Below are 19241 nucleotides of genomic sequence, written 5' to 3' on the forward strand. Positions count from 1 at the left end.
GCTCTAAGCTGCAAAGCCCTTCACTCAGCCCAACTTCCAAAGTGACCACTGCAGCTGAGGGGATGGTCAAGTAGGGTCAGCAACATTGCAGGCAGAACTGTAAATTTCTTGTTAGAGATGCCCCCTGCCTTTACCTGGCCAGCTCTCCTCCCAGGCCAGCCAAGTAATGAAAGTCAACAGAGTGCCTTCCCCTAGGAGGTTCACACCTCCCTTAGGATATACCCCATGTGAAGAGATAGATAGGTCTGGGCCTCTTAACTTACAAGGCCTAAAGCCCAACAGATTATTATCAAGCCCCTTCTGTCAGGTTCTTATTTTTCTTTTAATTTTTACAGAGACATACATTCAATTTACTTTATATTCACCAGCTTAATCCTCCACTAAATAAAAAATGCAACAAGTTGTAATTAGTAAAAAACACTGGCCCCTGAGAGTATAGAAAGGGCCATAATCAATAATCACATTTCAATATGTCAATGTAAATAATATATATTATGTTATTTGCACTCTATATATTTGTTACTGTAAGTCAGCCAAAGCATATATTTGTCTTTTGGGGACTGGCTTATTTCACTAAGCATAATGGTCTCCATTTTTTTTTTGAATGACAGGATTTCCATTTTTATGTATTAGTATTCCATAAAATATATAGTATTCCGTTATACGCACACACACACACACACACACATATACCTATACCATATATATTTTCTTTAACCAGTCACCACTAGATGGGTATATGGGTTGATTCTTTATCTTAGTTATTGTGAATTGGGCTGCCATAAACATGAGGGCACAGATACCTCTTCATGCTGATTTAATTTCATTTGGATAAAGTCCCAGAAGTAGGATGGCTGGATCGTATGTTGGATCTATTTTCAGCTTTAATAGTTTACATTCCCATCATCAGTGCATTAGGTTACCTTTTTCTCCATATCTTTGCCAGCATTTGTTATTTTTCAATCTTTAGATGATAGCTATTGTATCTGGTGTAAGGGAAACCCTCATTGTGGTCTTCATTTATATTTCCTTGATACCTAGTGATCCTGATCATCTTTCTTGTTTCTATTTGCCATTTGCATTTCATCCTTTGGAAAACTCTTGTTTTTTTTTTACCTTGGCCCACCTCTTAACTGGATTATTTGTTGTTGTTGAGTTTCTTTATCTCTATGTATAGTATGGCTGTTAATGCTTTATCAGATGTATAGTTTGCAAATATTTTAACCTTTATGTTAGTTGCCTCTTTACTTTGTTGAGAGATTCATTTGCAGTGCTGAATCTTCTTAGCTTGATAGAATCCCATTTGTCTATTTTTCTTCCTATTACTGTGCTTCTGGGGTCTTGTTGAAGAAGTCTTTGCCTAGGCCAATGTCTTGCAATGTTTCCCTTGTGTTTTCCTATAGTACTTGATGGTATCAGGTCTTGGGTTTAGATTCTTGTTCCATTGTGAGTTGTTTGATATATTAGGTGTAAGTTAGGGGTCTTATTTCATATTTCTGCATGCAGAGATCTTTTACTCAACATCACTTGGTAAAGAGACTATCCTTTCTCCAGGGAGTGATTTTAGCTTGTTTGTCCAAGTTATTTAGTTGTAGATGTGTGGATTAATTTCTGGGGTTTCTAATCTGTTCCTTTGCTCTAAATGTCTATTTTTGTCCCAATACTAGGCTGTTTTGATTTTATTGCCCTGTAACATGTGTAACCTGGTAAGATGTCTCCAGCTTTGTTTATAGTTTTAAGATTAGCTATTCTAAGTCTCTTGTGTTTCCATGTGAATTTTAGGATCATTTTTTCTAGATCTGAGAAGAATGTCCTTGGTATATCATTTTGTGAAAATTTTCTGAGACTCATTTTATGTACTAGAATATGGTTTGTCTTAGAGAAAATTCCATGTACTGATGAAAACAATGTGTATTCTGCAATTGTGGGAGAAATGTTCTGTAGGTAACAATTAGATCCATTTGTACAGTAGTGTAGATTAGCTCTGTTGTTTCTTTGGTGATTTTTTTTTTCTGTCTAGTTAATCTGTGCTGATGAAGTCGCCCATTAATTGTTATATTGGATTTTATGTCTCTCTTTAGATCCATTAACATTTGTTTAAATAGCTGAGTGCCCTATCTGTGGGTGCTTCTACATTTACTATAGTCACACCTTCCTGTTGAATTGATCTCCTAATGGTTATATAATGCCCTTCTTCATCTCTTTCATTTTTTTTTAATTACAGAACTATTTTGTTTTGTTTTACTACTATTAGGATGACTACTCCTGCTCATTTTTGATTTCTGTTTGTATGGAATATCTTTTTCCAACATTTCAATTTGTGTACATTCTTGTTGGTGAGGTATATTTTTGTACTTAGCACATAGATAGATCTTGTTTTTAACCAATCAGCCAGTCTGTATATTTTAATTGGAGAATTTAGGGGATTCACACTGAAGGTTACTATTAAGTAATGATTTGGTCCTGTCATATTTCCATGTTTATTTATATGGCTTGTTGTGGATATCCTTTGCACTTTTCCTAGATGGTTTTCTGCCTTTTAATTTTTTCATAATGCTGATTATCTTTTTTTTCTTTGTGTAGCACATCCTTACATATAATTTGTATAGCTGATTGGGTAGTGAAAAATTCTTTCAATTTCTTTCTTTTGGAAGCTCCTTGTTTTACCTTCCTTTATAAATGAGAAATTCACATGGCATAGTTTTCTGGGTTGACAGTTTTTTTTTTTTTTTTTTTTTTTTTTTTTTTTTTTTTTTTTTTTTTTTTTAGTACTTGGACTATGTCTCCCCATTCTCAATTAGCCTCGAGGGTTTCTGATGAGAAATCTGCTGTTGATCAAACTGGAACTCTTTTAAAGGTAATCTTGAATTTCTCTTGTGTATTTTAGTATCATTTATTTATGTTTCACTTTTGAAAGTTTAATTATAATGTGTCATCATGAAGATCTTTTCTGATCAGTTCTATTTGGGATTCTATGTGCTTCCCATACTTGGATGTCCCTATCTTTCTCCAAATTAGAGAAACTTTCTGCTATTATTTCATATAATAATTCTTCTATGCCATTATGTTTTTCCATACCTACACAAACTATTATTTTTAACTTCATAATCTTTTATTTCCATCACTGATATTACTAACAATGTACATTTTACTTCTTAGTAAAAATAAACAAAGTTCAGAAAGCTTAAGTTACAATCACAGGAAACAGAATCAATAGAAAGTGAACTCCATAGAAATGCACAAAATTTGTTTATTATATTTTTAAACCATAGATTTGTTATGCATGCGCACACACACACACACACACTGCTGCCTTCCATTGCCATTTTGTGACTACCAGCCTGATCACATACAGATTACCTTTCCCTGTGCTCAATATTCTCATTTGTGTAAGGAAGAAACTCAATGAGTTGATAAAGTGATTTCATTTCAATCAGTTGTGTTTTGAAACCAAAAACTGTTAAACTGCTGTTAGAAAATGTAGGGGAAACATTTCAAGATATGGTGACTTACTAGATAAGACCCCCAAAGCATAGACAACAATACCAAACTAGACACACAGAATTACATCAAGGTGAGAAGCTTCTGCAAAGAAAACAAAACAATTAATAGAGTTAAACAGAAACCAATGGAGTAGGAAAAATATTTGCAAACTACTTATCTGAAAAAGGACTAATATCCACAATATATAGGCAACTCAAAAAACTCAATAATAAAAATAAACAATCCAGCTAAGAAATGGACAAAGGACCGCACTAGACAATTCTCAAAAGAATAAATACAAATGACCAACTAATATATGAAAAAATGCTAAAGATTGCTGGTCATCAAGGAAATGAAAAGCAAAACCACATTTGTATATCACTTAACCCCTGTCAGAATCGCTGTTGTCCAAAAGACAGTAACAAATGATGCTAAGGTAGTGTGGAGAAGGGGAGCTCTTATATACTGTTAGTGGGTATGTAAATTAGACCCCATGGTAAACATTATTATGGTTTCATAAAAAATTGAAAATAGACATGCCTTCTGATCCAGCAATCCCACTATTGGGTTGATGCTTTTTTAAATATTTAATTTATTTATTTAAAAGGCAGAGTAACAGATGAACAAATGTAGAAAGAGAAATCTTTCATCCTCTATTTCATTCCAAAAAGGTAGAAATAGCTGGGGCTGGGCCATGCCAAATTCTGGAGCATGGAACTCCACTTGGGTTTCCCATGTAGGTGGAAGGGGCCTAAGCATTTGGTCAGCCTCTCCTACTTTCTTAGACACATTAGCAGAGAGCTGGTTTGGAAGCCAAGCAGACAAGATTTGAACCAGTGTTCTAGTATGGGACGCTGGCATCATAGGCAGCAGATTAATCTGCTATACCACATCTCCAACACCAAATGGGTTGGCACTTTAAATATATATATAATTTTACTTGAAAAACAGAGGCAGAAAGACATAGAGAAGTAAAGAGAGATCGTCCATGTGCTGGTCCACTCTCAGAAATCAGTCAAGGTTTTCTACGTGGATGGCAGAGACCAAAGTACTTGGGCCATCATCTGCTGACTCCTGCGGTGTAAACTAGCAGGAACTTGGATTGCAAGTGAAATAGCCAGAACCAGAACTACGAACTCCTGTGTGGAATAAGGGCATCCCAATTAGTGACTTAACTACTGTGCCACATATTCAAGGCAGGTTGGCACTTCAATGTCAATAATTCTTGTGATATATGAACCCTTATATTTTTCTTGAAAAAAAAAACAGGCCAAAAGTTTACAATTTTATTGACCTTTTAAAAATGTGCTATTACTTTTTTTCCTATATCATTTCTTCATTTGCAGTTTCATCAATTTCTATTCATACATTTATATTTGCTTTCTTCTTGTTACCTCTTTGATTTGTTGTTTTAATTGTGTAAGTTTACATCAATGACTGATAACTTCTCTTTCCTTATAATGTAAGCATATAGTTGGAATGTTTTTGTTTTCTTTACAATCAAAATAGTTTCTAAATTCCTTCATATGTTTTTAAAGATTTATTTATTTATTTGAAAGACAGAGTGACATAGAGTGATACAGAGAGAGAAAGAGACAAAGAGAGAACCATATACTAGTTCATTCCCTAATTGGCTGTAACATCCGGGGCTGGGCCAGGCTGAAGCCAAGAACCAGGAACTCCATCCTAGTTTTCCATGTAGGTAAGAAGAGCCCAAGAACTTGGGACACCATCCAGTGCTGTATTAGCAGGGAGCTGGATCAGAGGCAGATCAGCCAGAACTGGAAGTTGCACTCTGATATGGGATCCTGACTTCCCAAGTGGCAGATTAACCCACTGTGCCACAATATCAGTCCTTAAATTCTCATAATTTCTTATTTGACCCATAACTTATTTAGGAATACAGTATTTAATTTCAAATGTCTGATAACTTCCCTTACATCATTCTGTTATTGATTTCTTGTCTAGTTTTGTCATGGTCCAAGAATGTACTCTGAAAACATTTAATTATGCATTGAAGTCATACATTATTAATTTCAACTATTTAAGATTATTTTATTGTAAATCCTATGATTGAATATTTTCAATAAGTCCAAACATATTAACATAAATTGATATAATTGATAACATTAAAAATATCCTGCATATCTAAATATGGTGATTTTTGTCTTCTGCTTATATACATTAAGTTTTGAAAACTCACATAAATAATAGCTTCCTAATATATAATATATTTTCTTGTGTGTTCTCCGCCATATTTTTTTAGGTCCTCTTTCAGTTTTCACTGGGTACCTCAAAAGTATTTAGGGAAAATCTAATTCAAAGATAATCTTATTTTTGTGTAAAAGTTGAAATCCAGGGTTTTTTGTTTGTTTGTTTCTTTTTTTTTTTTTTTTGATAGGCAGAGTGGACAGTGAGAGAGAGAGACAGAGAGAAAGGTCTTCCTTTTGCCGTTGGTTCACCCTCCAATGGCTGCCGTGGCCAGCACGCTGCGGCCGGTGCACCGCGCTGATCTGATGGCAGGAGCCAGGTGCTTATCCTGGTCTCCCATGGGGTACAGGGCCCAACCACTTGGGCAGTCCTCCACTGCACTCCCGGGCCACAGCAGAGAGCTGGCCTGGAAGAGGGGCAACCGGGACAGAATCCGGTACCCCAACCGGGACTAGAACACGGTGTGCCGGCGCCGCAAGGTGGAGGATTAGCCTAGTGAGCCACGGTGCTGGCTATCTTTTTTAATAATATGAATTTTTCATGAACTTTTTGAAGACTCCCCATATACTACTGTTTATGATGGGCAAATTGTTGACATTTGACATGCCTGGGTGTTTCTCCTGGGAAATTGTGTAGTGTTTAAGACAAATTCCTCTCTTTAGGAAGGCTGTGTAATCAACAGGATATACTATGGGAATAGAATTGGCTACCACAATAAGTGACCAATGAGGGTTATGGTTCCTGAAGCAAATTTTCTTTTTATTCACTCACTTTTGAAGACTAAAACCCAAACATGGTACATGCAACATAATCAACTTTCTTTTCCCCTTTTTTCTTCTTTTCTCCTTTTGTATATTTTCCTGTCTTATTGCAGGCAAATAAGATACAAATGAAATTACAGATTAGATTATGGCCTGATTTCCAGCACAGTATGATCTTGACATTTTATTTGACTTGCAGTAAACAGTGAATGCAAAGTGCATGAGTAAGTATATGATTAGAAAGGAATAAGTAACAGTAAGTACACTGAACATCATCTGTTATTGGTAAAGAAGCCTTCCATCACACATGTCACAAAAACACTCAAGTCTAGTGCAGTGTCTTTAACCTGATGCAGCAAGAAAAGACTGACAGAATTTGAAATGAACTGCAAGGTATCGTGGAGAGGCAGACCTAGAAAATAATCACAAAATTTGGCTTTTCAGACGGATGTTTCTAAGATATATTTTAGGACATACTGCTCAGTTCTAGTTAGGAAGTGGGCTAATTCTCTGATTGCATAACATGTTTTTTTCTTAAAAAAAATCTTTAAGAGGCAAAGAGAGGAGATACAGAATGAGTGAGAGTGAGCTTCCATCCACTGGTTCACTCCTCAGATGCCCACATGGCTGACTGGCTGGGTTTGGGCCAAGTTGAAGCCAAGATCAAGAATGCCATCAGGTCTCCCACTTCCATGCAGGAATCTAAACACATTGGTTATCTTCTGCTGCTTTCTCGGGTACATCAGCTGGGAGCTGCATTGGAAGCAGAGCAACAGGGAATCAAACCTGCACTGCAATATGGGCTGGAGCTGTAGGCAGCCGTGTAGCTCATAGGGCTGAAAAATGGACCCTGGTATCATGATTTTTATCCAGAAGTTTTGAGGGTGAAAAAAAGGTTGTAGTTAACACTTATAATGGTATATTCACCCATGGATCAAGCAAAGATTTCCAAAAAAAATGTGTGGTTTCTAAGTATCTTGAGTTTGTCATGTTTAGTCATAGTAAGAGACTGACCTTGTGTAATTATTGTCATTATTTTGTGGAAAGTATGTTATTTGAAAATTTTTAGCCTCTCTATCAGCTGCCACCTACTAAAACATTCTTTGTTTTCTCATTGGACAATGATAAAAATATCTTAGTATCCTTATAGTATTCTTTTAACAGAGATAATATATATCTAATCTTTGATTAAATTACCAATTCAACAGAAAACCATTTATCTTACTTAGGATATTTTTATTAGAAAATTTTTAAGATTTATTTATTTGGAAGGCAGAGTTATACAGAGGAAGAGGCAGAGGTAGAGAGATCTTCCATCCACTGGTTCATTCCCCAAATAGCCACAAGAGCCAGAGCTGGGCGGATCCAAAGCCAGGAGCCAGGAGCTTCTTCCTGATCTCCCATGTGGGTACAGGGGTCCAAGGACCTGGGCCATCTTGTACTGCTTTCCCGGGCCATAACAGAGAGCTAGCTCATAAGCAGAGCAGCCAGGTCTTGAACCGGTGCCCATAAGGGATGCCAGCACTGTAGGTTGTGGCTTTACCTGCTAGGCCACAGCGCCATCCCCATAGAATATTTAGAATGTACAATATTATAGATAATGATTCACTAAAAGCATAACCATAAAAGACCACAGATTTATGAAAATATTTTTACCAATATATTATGTAAAATAATATTTAATTTTAAAGTAATATTTAGGCAGCATAATGTCTGGAAAGCACACCATACTTAATCTGCAGCATTTAATTTGCCACTCTAGGGTATCATCCATAATAGACCAAAAAGCCCATTTTCCTACATATCTGTTGGAATATTCTAAAACTATTAGGCTTATAATAAAAGTATATTATGTATGTCAGTAAGTGGAAGTCAGGTGAATATAGAGATACTCATTATTAAATTTTGTGATTAGTGTTCATATTTGAGAAACATATACTTACCTAGTCTTCAGAGAAATTTAGGTAGTCAAGAAACAGTAAAATATTTTAAGCAAAGGGTAACTTGGTTAGATTTTTAATATGAAATATAGTGATAACCAACACTATTACTAAATAGTTCTGACTGCTGTGGATGATGAAATAGAAATAGAGTGTTATTGTGAGTGTTAGGAGGGTATTTCATTGAGCTCATTAACAAGTTACAGAGAAATTTAGCCAAGAAAGAAGCTGAGGAATGAAGAAGCAAATTTGAAAAACATGTCAGCAATTTTCCAAATGAATTAATAGATTTAACTTTGTGGACATTACACTAAATTTAAGAAGCCATTCATAGAAAGATATATACCTTGTCATTCCACATACAAGAGGCTACTAAAATAATCAAATTCATAAAGACAGAAAAAGTGGGTTTTGACAGGAGCTAGGGGAACAGAAAATGGAGTTGGAGTTCAATAGGTAAAGTCTCAGTTCTGTGGGCCGGCGCTGCGGCTCAATAGGCTAATCCTCCGCCTTGCGGTGCCGGCACATCGGCTTCTAGTCCCGATCAGGGCGCCGGATTCTGTCCCGGTTGCCCCTCTTCCAGGCCAGCTCTCTGCTGTGGCCAGGGAGTGCAGTGGAGGATGGCCCAAGTGCTTGGGCCCTGCACCCCATGGGAGACCAGGAGAAGCACCTGGCTCCTGCCTTCGGATCAGCGCGGTGCGCCGGCCGCAGCACGCTGGCCGCAGCAGCCATTGGAGGGTGAACCAATGGCAAAGGAAGACTTTTCTCTGTGTGTCTTTCTCTCTCACTGTCCACTCTGCCTGTCAAAAATAAATAAATAAAATAAAGTTTCAGTTTTGTAAGATGAAATGAGTTCTGGAGATGGATAGTGATGGATGTACAACTATATGGCTATCCTTCATACTATAGAACTGTACACTTCAAAATGTATGGGATGATAACTTTGGTCTTATATGTATTTTACATTTTACCACAATAATTTTTTTATTAAAAACCAAAGTGATAGAATAGAAATATTGCATATTAGATAATATGTTTAAAGTATTAGAAATATGTTTAGCTAATCAGCAAATATTTACTTTTTTGATTACTTTCAGAGAACCAAAGGACGGTTTGTCCTTTAGATATCATGTGAGGGCACTGAAACATATACAAATATAAGGAGAGGGAGACAGAAAGGAGATCTCAATATATGGTTTGAGCATTGAAGTATAAGATAAAATTATTTCACCCACTTAGTAGAGGAAAATGCAGCTTTTAGAATATATGCACAACACTGAGAAATATTTAAGAAGAATATTTTCTAAATTAAATGTGACTACTTTAATAAGTAATAATATATTTTATGAATAAAATCAAAGAGTATACAGACTACAACATTACAGCCATCAATAAGAAGATTGCATTATATCACTTTTAGGTGGATAAATTAAGCAGATTTAAAAGGGGAATGCCATTAGTTCCTTTTCTGTTGTTAATAACAAAATATTAGTCTGGGTAGTTATAAAGAAAAAAAGTGGACTTTAGCTGATGATTCTGATCAGCAGAATAGGGAACATCTTTGGCGATGACAGTCTTGCTGGCAGAGTCACAAGTTGTAGAAGGTATCACATGACAAGAGACAAGGAGCATGCACATGGATGCGTGTGTTCTACTCTGACTCCTTTTAAATCCATCTGCATCAAAGGGGCTCTACTCTGATGACATTATGTAATCTCAATCATGCCCCCCAAAAGCCTCACTTCAAATCACTACAGTTCAGTTGAGTTTCTACCCTCTTAATACTTCCCAGTGGGTAATAAATTACAGCATTAATTTCAGAGGGGACAGAGGAATCCCTAGGCTGTGCCAACAAAGGAATTACTGTGAATAAATAAGACAATTTTATGATCCCTTCTATTTGTGAAAGCCCTAAAGACAGAAAGTAAAGAACAAGAATTGTAAGAAAGGATAGCAGGTTAGAGGTAAATTCCAAAAATTTTACTTGAACATACAATGAGTTGTGTAAGTCTAGTAGCTCAATTAGTGGATAAAATTATAAATAGGGAAAGGAAGAATAATGTCTTCCAATATCAGTTACTTATAGCACTATAATAAGTAAACCTATACCAGATGTTCAGAGCTTTTACACTCAGAGTCTAACAAGCCTTGTCAACATATTAATATTCTTTACCCTTCAAGTGACAGGAAAGATGTAGATGATCGAGCCTGAAGACTTTGGTTTTAAAGGGGGTAAAATGTGGTGAAAGCAAATTAGGGGCTAGATGTTATGGAGTCTATGATCAATTTTGTCACCTTGGCTGGACCATTGAACATAGTTTTTAGTCAAACATCAATCTAAATGTCTCTGTGAAAGTACTCTTGAAGATGTGATAATCATTTAAAGCAGTAGACTTTGAATATAACCTAGCCACATTCGTAACATTCATGTGCCCCATCCAATCAGTTGAAGTCTTTAAGAAAAAAGACTGAGGTTCCACGAAGAAGGAGGAATTATACCTCCAAACAGCTTTCAGGTCAGAGACTAAAACCAACATTTCCCTGGGTTTCTAGCCTGCTACATTGCCAACTCCTTAAAAACAAACTTTTAAGTTTATTTTGGTATATATATATATATATATATATATATATATATATATATTCTCCACAAGCTTTTTGAAGTATCCTGTGTGTATATACAAATATATTTATATATATGTTTACATATGTTTAGATACAAACATGTCATCTTAGCTATTTCTCTGTAAAACTCTGACTAATACAGAAATCCATTATAATAATAACTCAAGTAATCAAGTAAAATTCTAACATAAAGTGAAGAGACCAAATTCTACTTGAGCCTTGTAATGAGGGAACATTAATTACTTTAAATTACATGGGATATTTGCAATAGGATTCTCAAATGAATAAGACAATAAAAAGGAAAAGGAAAATGCATCAGAGTATTAAACTGAAAAGTGTTGCATTGGGCACCTGTCACATGAGATTCATAATGCTTATTAAAATACTACAAGTTTGGAATAACTTCAGTAAAGGCAATCGTGTGTCATTATTTAACCCTCTCAAACCACCTAGAATTTTAAAAGATTTATTTATGTGTTTGATAGGCAGAGAGAGTGTGCTGGAAATGGCCGCTATGACTGGAGCTGTGCCAGGCTGAAACAAGGAGCCAGTATCTTCATCTTGTTCTCCCACATGAGTGGCAGGTGCTAAAGTACTTGGGCCATCTTCTACTGCTTTTCCAGGTGCATTAGCAGGGAACTGGATTGGAACTGGAGCAGCCAAGACTCAAATTGGTGCTTGTATGGGATGCCTGCATTGTATGAGGTAACTTAATTGACCGCACCACAATATCAGCCCCTCACCTAGAATTTTACATACTTATTTAAATAGGAAGTGCTTTGTGGGGTGTGTGTGTGTGTGTGTTGTATATTTTTAGTACATGTTGATATGAAGAAAAGAAGTGTATTAGTCTTGGGCTAATAAAAAATACCACTGGTGAGGTCTTCCAGACCTCAGGAGTCTGGAAGAACAAGGTCAAGGCAAAAGAGTTACCTCTTTCGAGGCCTCTCTCCCTGGCTTGCAGATCACCACCGTTCATTATTCACACAAATTGCTGATGCAGCTCTGAATGAGTTTGGTCCTGTTGGACTGGAAACTGACCCATGTGGTCACATTTAATCTTAATTGCCTCCTTTAAGTCCCCACCTGCAAATAGTGTCACATTGGGTTTAGTGATTCAGTCTATGAATTTCAAGAGGATGTGATTCAATCCATAAGATAGAGTGATTATTTTTGTCTAATTTGGTTGTTTGTATGTATTGATTGAACTGGTTAATTTTAGATGTACAGCTTGTCAGCATCAGATATCTTTCTACCTAATTAAACTAACATGATGAAACATGCCAACTATTGAAAAGTTTCTATTTGACAATCAACAGATCCAGAAATTCTAAGGATACTAAGTGCTTGTATATCACAGTGTGCTCTGTTAATCAGCCTGAAGAATAAAATATCAAATTGGGCAATTTTCTCACATTTTCACTGTTTAGAATGCATGTTTTTCATTTTCTTTGTTGGTGGAGAATTGACTATTAGAAATTACAATTTCTTGTGTTCCACAGTACAATAGAGTGACTATACTTCACAATAATGGATAATATACTGTATAAAAACTGAAACAGAGAAGTTGATATATTTCAAACATGATGGAAAGATAAGGAAAAGGAAGGGTTAGTTGCATGTGTTGGTCAGTTTATGCAGTGTCTATGTGTTGAAATACTGGCTGTTTTATGGTGTAGATGGGTCTAGGTTCTTCAATGCAAGAAAGAACATAAGGATGAGATGTAGGCAAAGGTCAACAGAGAAACAAGATTTACTGGTATGCAAAGTCAAAGTACACACTCAAGAGGGAATGCAGACATACTCAGGAATATGCTGCACTCAACAAGGCTTGAAGCAATCCGTTCTCATGATCTGGAGGCATAAGGGGTGAGGTACCTGAGGCATGGTTTAATTGAATATTCATAGATAGTACTGGAGTTTTCAATAGAGTTTGAGCAATGCTCATTTCCTTATGATTTTTTTGGAAATTTCAGAAGTGTCATGGCAGCAGGTGCATGCTGGGGGGGTGGAGGTGTTAGCCATTGCAATTTTATTATAAAAACATTATAATTAGCTAAACATCATCATGAGGATGCAGTCAGCAGCAATGTTGGTTATTTTTGACTACCATTGGTGCTGAACTGGGATTTAACAGAAGGAAGGAGGGGTGGGATATCATGTGAGGCTGCAACACAGGCTGAGCTGCAGGGAGTGCCTGGCAACCATAACTCATCCTTGCTAGCTACCTTATGGCCTATATCATTTAATCCCCCTGAGAAATTTTCATCACCCAATCTTGGTGGGTAGTCAAAAACCTTCTGTAAATTCATGCTGTGTCAGGATGTTGACCCTGCCTAGTCAGGGGATTAAAATCTTTGCTAAATGATATAGAGGTTCCAGTGGAGAGCTTAGACTTCAATACCAGCAATTAGTAAAGGCTGGAATGTCTGCATGACCATAATTTTAAAATGAAGCAGTTGAATTCTGAAAGACACAGATTTTTTTATTAAAAACTATTATTTAATGAATATAAATTTCCAAAGTACAGCTTATGAGTTACATTGGCTTTCCCCCTCCCAAAACTTCCCTCCCACCCACAACCCTCCCCTTTCCAACTCCCTCTTCCTTTCCATTCACATCAAGATTCATTTTCGATTCTCTTTATATACAGAAGATCAGTTCAGTATATATTAAAGATTTCAACAGTTTGCCCCCACATAGCAACACAAAGTGAAACAATACTGTTGGAATACTAGTTATAGCATTAAATAACAGTGTACAGCACATTAAAGACAGAGATCCTACATGATATTGTTAAAAATTAATTAATTTTCTATTCCATTTCCAATTTAACACCAGGTTTTTTTTTAATTCCAATTATCTTTATATACAGAAGATCGATTCTGCATATACTTAGTAAAGATTTCATCAGTTTGCACCCACACAGAAACACAAAGTGTAAAAATACTGTTTCAGTACTAGTTATAGCATCACTGCACATTAGACAACACATTAAGGACAGATCCCACATGAAATGTAAGTACACAGTGACTCCTGTTGCTGACTTAACAATTTGACACTCTTGTTTATGGCGTCAGTAATCTCCCTAGGCTCTAGTCATGGGTTGCCAAGGCTATGGAAGCCTTTAGAGTTCGCCAACTTTGATCTTATTCCGATAGGGTCATAGTCAAAGTGGAAGTTCTCTCCTCCCTTCAGAGAAAGGTACCTCCATCTTTGATGGCCCGTTCTTCCACTGGGATCTCACTCACAGAGATCTTTCATTTGGGTCTTCTTTTTTTTTTTTTTTTTTTTTTTTTTGTTTTCCATGGTGTCTTGGCTTTCCTTGCCTAAAATACTCTCATGGGCTCTTCAGCCAGATCTGAATGCCTTAAGGGCTGATTCTGAGGCCAGAGTGCAGTTTAGGACATGTGCCATTCTATGAGTCTGGTGCGTATCCTGCTTCCCATGTTGGATCGTTCTCTCCCTTGTTGATATTATCAGTTAGTATTAGCAGACACTTGTCTTGTTTGTGGGATCCCTTTGACTCTTAGAGCTATCAGAGCCATCGAATGTGAACTGAAATTGATCACTTGTACTAGTGAGATGGCATTGGTACATCCCACCTTGATGGGATTGTGTTGGAATCACTGGCACATTTTTAACTCCACCATTTGGGGCAAGTCCAATTGAGCATGTCCCAAATTGTACTCTCCTCCCTCTCTTTTTCACACTTATATATTTAACAGGGACCACTTTTCAGTTAAAATTTAAACACCTAAGAATAATTGTGTGTTAATTACAGAGTTCAATCACTAGAACTAGAACAAAAACAACAACAAAAAATTACTAAAAAGGATAAAGTATTACATTGTACATCTAGAGCCAGGACAAGAGCTGATCAGGTCATTGATTCTCATAGTGTCCATTTCACTTCAACAGGTTTCCCCTTTGGTGCTCAGTTGTCACTGATCAGGGAGAACTAATGATATTTGTCTCTTTGGGACTGGCTGAATTAACACAGCCTGATGTTTTCCAGATTCCTCCACCTTGTTGCAAATGACCGGGTTTCATTGTTTCTTACTGCTGTATAATATTCTATGGAGTACATGTCCCATAATTGCTTTATCCATTCTACTGTTGATGGGCATTTGGGTTGGTTCCAGGTCTTAGCTATTGTGAATTGAGCTGCAATAAACATTAATGTGCAGATGGCTTTTTTGTTTGCCAATTTAATTTCTTTTGGGTAAATTCCAAGGAGTGGGATGGCTGGGTTGTATGGTAGGGTTATATTCAGGTTTCTGAGGATCTCCAGACAGACTTCCATAGTGGCTTAACCAGTTTGCATTCCCACCAACAGTTGGTTAGTGTCCCTTTTTACCCACATCCTCTCCAGCATCTATTGTTAGTGGATTTCTGAATGTGAGCCATTCTCACAGGGGTGAGGTGAAAACTCATTGTGGTTTTGATTTGCATTTCTCTGATTGCTAGTGATCTTGAACATTTTTTCATGTGTCTGTTGGCCATTTGGATTTCCTCTTTCGAAAAATGTCTCTTGAGGTCCTTGGCCCATCTCTTAAGTGGGTTGTTTGTTTTGTTGTTGTGGATTTTCTTGATTTCTTTGTAGATTCTGGTTATCAACCAATTATCTGTTGCATAGTTTGCAAATATTTTTTCCCATTCTGTCGGTTGCCTCTTCACTTTCCTGGCTGTTTCTTTTGAAGTACAGAAACTTCCCAATTTGATGCAATCCCAAATGCTAATTTTGGTATTGACTTCCTGTGCTCCTGGGGTATTTTCCAAGAAGTCTTTGCCTATAACTATATCTTGCAGGGTTTCTCCAATGCTCTCTAATAATTTGATGGTTTCGGGTCATAGATTTAAGTCTTTAATCCATGTTGAATGGATTTTTGTGTAAGGTGAAAGGTAGGGGTCTTGCTTCAAGCTTCTGCACGTGGAAATCCAATTTTCCCAGCACCATTTATTGAATAGACTGTCCTTATTCCAGGGATTAGTTTTGGATCTTTGATCAAATATAAGTTGGCTGTAGATGTTTTGATTCATTTCTGGTGTTTCTATTCTGTTCCATTGGTCTATCCATCTGTTTCTGTACCAGTACCATGCTGTTTTGATGACAACTGCCCTGTAGTATGTCCTGAAATCTGGTATGTGATGCCTCTGGCTTTTTTTTTTTTTTTTTTTACAGGCAGAGTGGACAGTGAGAAGAGAGACAGAGAGAAAGGTCTTCCTTTTGCCGTTGGTTCACCCTCCAATGGCCGCCGCGGTAGGCGCGCTGCGGCCGGTGCACCGCGCTGTTCCAATGGCAGGAGCCAGGTGCTTATCCTGGTCTCCCCTGGGGTGCAGGGCCCAAGCACTTGGGCCATCCTCCACTGCACTCCCTGGCCACAGCAGAGAGCTGGCCTGGAAGAGGGGCAACCGGGACAGGATCGGTGCCCCGACCGGGACTAGAACCCGGTGTGCCGGTGCCGCAAGGCGGAGGATTAGCCTAGTGAGCCGCGGCACCGGCCTGTCTGGCTTTGTTTTTGTTGTACAAGATTGCTTTGGCTACTCGAGGTCTTTTGTGTCTCCATATGAATTTCAGCATCATTTTTTCCCGATCTGAGAAGAATGTCTTTGGTATCTTGATTGGTATTGCATTGAATGTATAAATTGCTTTTGGGAGAATAGACATTTTGATGATATTGATTCTTCCAATCCATGAGCATGGAAGATTTCTCCATTTTTTGGTATCCTCTTCTATTTCTTTCTTTAAGGTTTTGTAGTTTTCATCGTAGAGATCTTTAATGTCCTTAGTTAAGTTTATTCCAAGGTATTTGATTGTTTTTGTAGCTATCATGAATGGGATTGATCTTAGAAGTTCTTCCTCAGCCGTGGCATTGCCTGTGTATACAAAGGCTGTTGATTTTTGTGCATTGGTTGTATATCCTGCTACTTTGCCAAACTCCTCTATGAATTCCAATAGTCTCTTAGTAGAGTTCTTTGGGTCCCCTAAATAAAGAATCATATCATCTGCAAAGAGGGATAGTTTGAGTTCTTCCTTCCCGATTTGTATCCCTTTAATTTCTTTTTCTTGCCTAATAGCTCTTGCTAAAACTTCCAGAACTATATTGAAGAGCAGTGGTGAGAGTGGGCATCCCTGTCTGGTACCAGATCTCAGCAGAAATGCTTCCAACTTTTCCCCATTCAATAGGATGTTGGCCGTGGGTTTTTCATATATTGCTTTGATTGTATTGAGGAATGTTCCTTCCATACCCAGTTTGCTTAGAGTTTTCATCATGAAAGAGTGTTGTATTTTAACAAATGCTTTCTCTGCGTCTATTGAGAGAATCCTATGGTTTTTCTTCTGCAGTCTGTTAATGTGGTATATCACGTTGATTGTTTTGGGAACATTGAACCTTCCCTGCATACGAAGGGTAAATCCCACTTGGTCTGGGTGGATGATCTTTCTGATGTGTTGTTGCATTCTATTGCCCAGAATTTTATTGAGGATTTTTGCGTCTATGTTCATCAGGGATATTAGTCTGTAATTCTCTTTCAATGCTGCAGCTATTTCTGGCTTAGGAATTAAGGTGATGCTGGCTTCATAGAAAGAATTTGGGAGGATTCCCTCTTTTCCGATAGTTCTGAATAGTGTGAGAAGAATTGGAGTTAGTTCTTCTCTAAATGTCTGGTAGAATTCAGCACTGAATCCATCTGGTCCTAGGCTTTACTTGTTGGGACGGCCTTTATTACTGTTTCAATTTCTGTGTCAGTTATTCGTCTGTTTAGGTTTTCTATGTTTTCCTGACTCAATTTAGGTAGGTTGTATGTGTCCAAGAATCTGCCCATTTCTGATAGATTTCCCTGTTTGCTGGCATACAAGTCCTTGTAGTAATTTCTGATGATTCTTTTTATTTCTGTGGTGTCTGTTGTTACGTTTCCTTTTTCATCTCTGATTTTATTGATTTGGTTCTTTTCTCTTCTTTTTTTAGTTAGTTGGGCCAATGGGGTGTCAATTTATTTTATTTTTTCAAAAAACCAGCTCCTTGTTTGGCTGATTTTTTGTAATTTTTTTTTGTTTCAATCCTGTTGATTTCTTCTTTGATTTTAATTATTTCTCTTCTCCTACTGGGTTTGGGATTGGTTTGCTGCAGATTTTCTAGATCCTTGAGATGACTTGAAAGCTCATCTATTTGGTGCCTTTCCAATTTCTTAATGCAGGCACCTATTGATATAAACTTTCCTCTTAACACTGCTTTTGTTGTATCCCAGAGGTTTTGGTATGTTGTGCTTTTATCCTCATTTACTTCCAGAAAATTTTTGATTTCTCTTTTAATTTCTTCTATGACCCATTGTTCAGGAGCATGTTGTTCAACCTCCATGTGTTTGCACATGCTCTAGGGATTACCGAGTTGCTAATTTCCAATTTCATTCCTTTGTGGTCTGTGAAGCTGCATGGTATGATTCTAATTCTTTTGAATTTGCTGAGACTTGCTTTCTGGCCTCGTATGTGGTCAATCCTAGAGAAGGTTCCATGTACTGCTGAGAAGAATGTAAATTCTTTATGTGTAGGATGAAAAGTTCTGTAGATATCTGTTAGATCCATTTGGACTATAGTGTCGTTTAAATCTACTGTCTCCTTGTTGATCTTCTGTCCTGTTGATCTGTCTATCTCTGAGAGTGGAGTATTGAAGTCCCCCAGTACTATTGTATTGGGGTCTAAGTCTCCCTTTAAGTCCCTTAACAAGTCTTTTAAATAAGCTGGTGCCCTGTAATTAGGTGCATATACATTGATAATCATTATATCTTCCTGTTGAATGGATCCCTTAATCATTAAATAGTGCCCCTCTTTGTCTCTCCTAACAGTTTTTGTGGTAAAGTTTATGTTGTCCGATATTAAGATGGCTACGCCCGCTCTTTTTTCATTTCTGTTGGCATGGTATATATTTTTCCAGCCTTTCACTTTCAGTCTGTATGCAACATTGTTGGAAATATGTGTTTCTTGTAAGCAGCGGAAAGATGGGTTTTATTCCTTAACCCAATCAGCCAATTGGTGTCTTTTAACTGGACAGTTCAGGCCATTAACATTCAGTGTGACTATTGATAAGGAGTAACTTTGCCCTGCCATTTGCCAAAGATATTTTCTAATATATGGTTTGAGATTCCTGTGATCATTTTCTGTGAGGTTTCCTTCTTTTACCTTCTTTCATATTGATGGCCGTGTTTCTGTGTTTCTGTGCGTAAT

The sequence above is a fragment of the Lepus europaeus genome, chromosome 1, assembly GCF_033115175.1.
Source record: "Lepus europaeus isolate LE1 chromosome 1, mLepTim1.pri, whole genome shotgun sequence".
Lineage (NCBI taxonomy): Eukaryota > Metazoa > Chordata > Mammalia > Lagomorpha > Leporidae > Lepus > Lepus europaeus.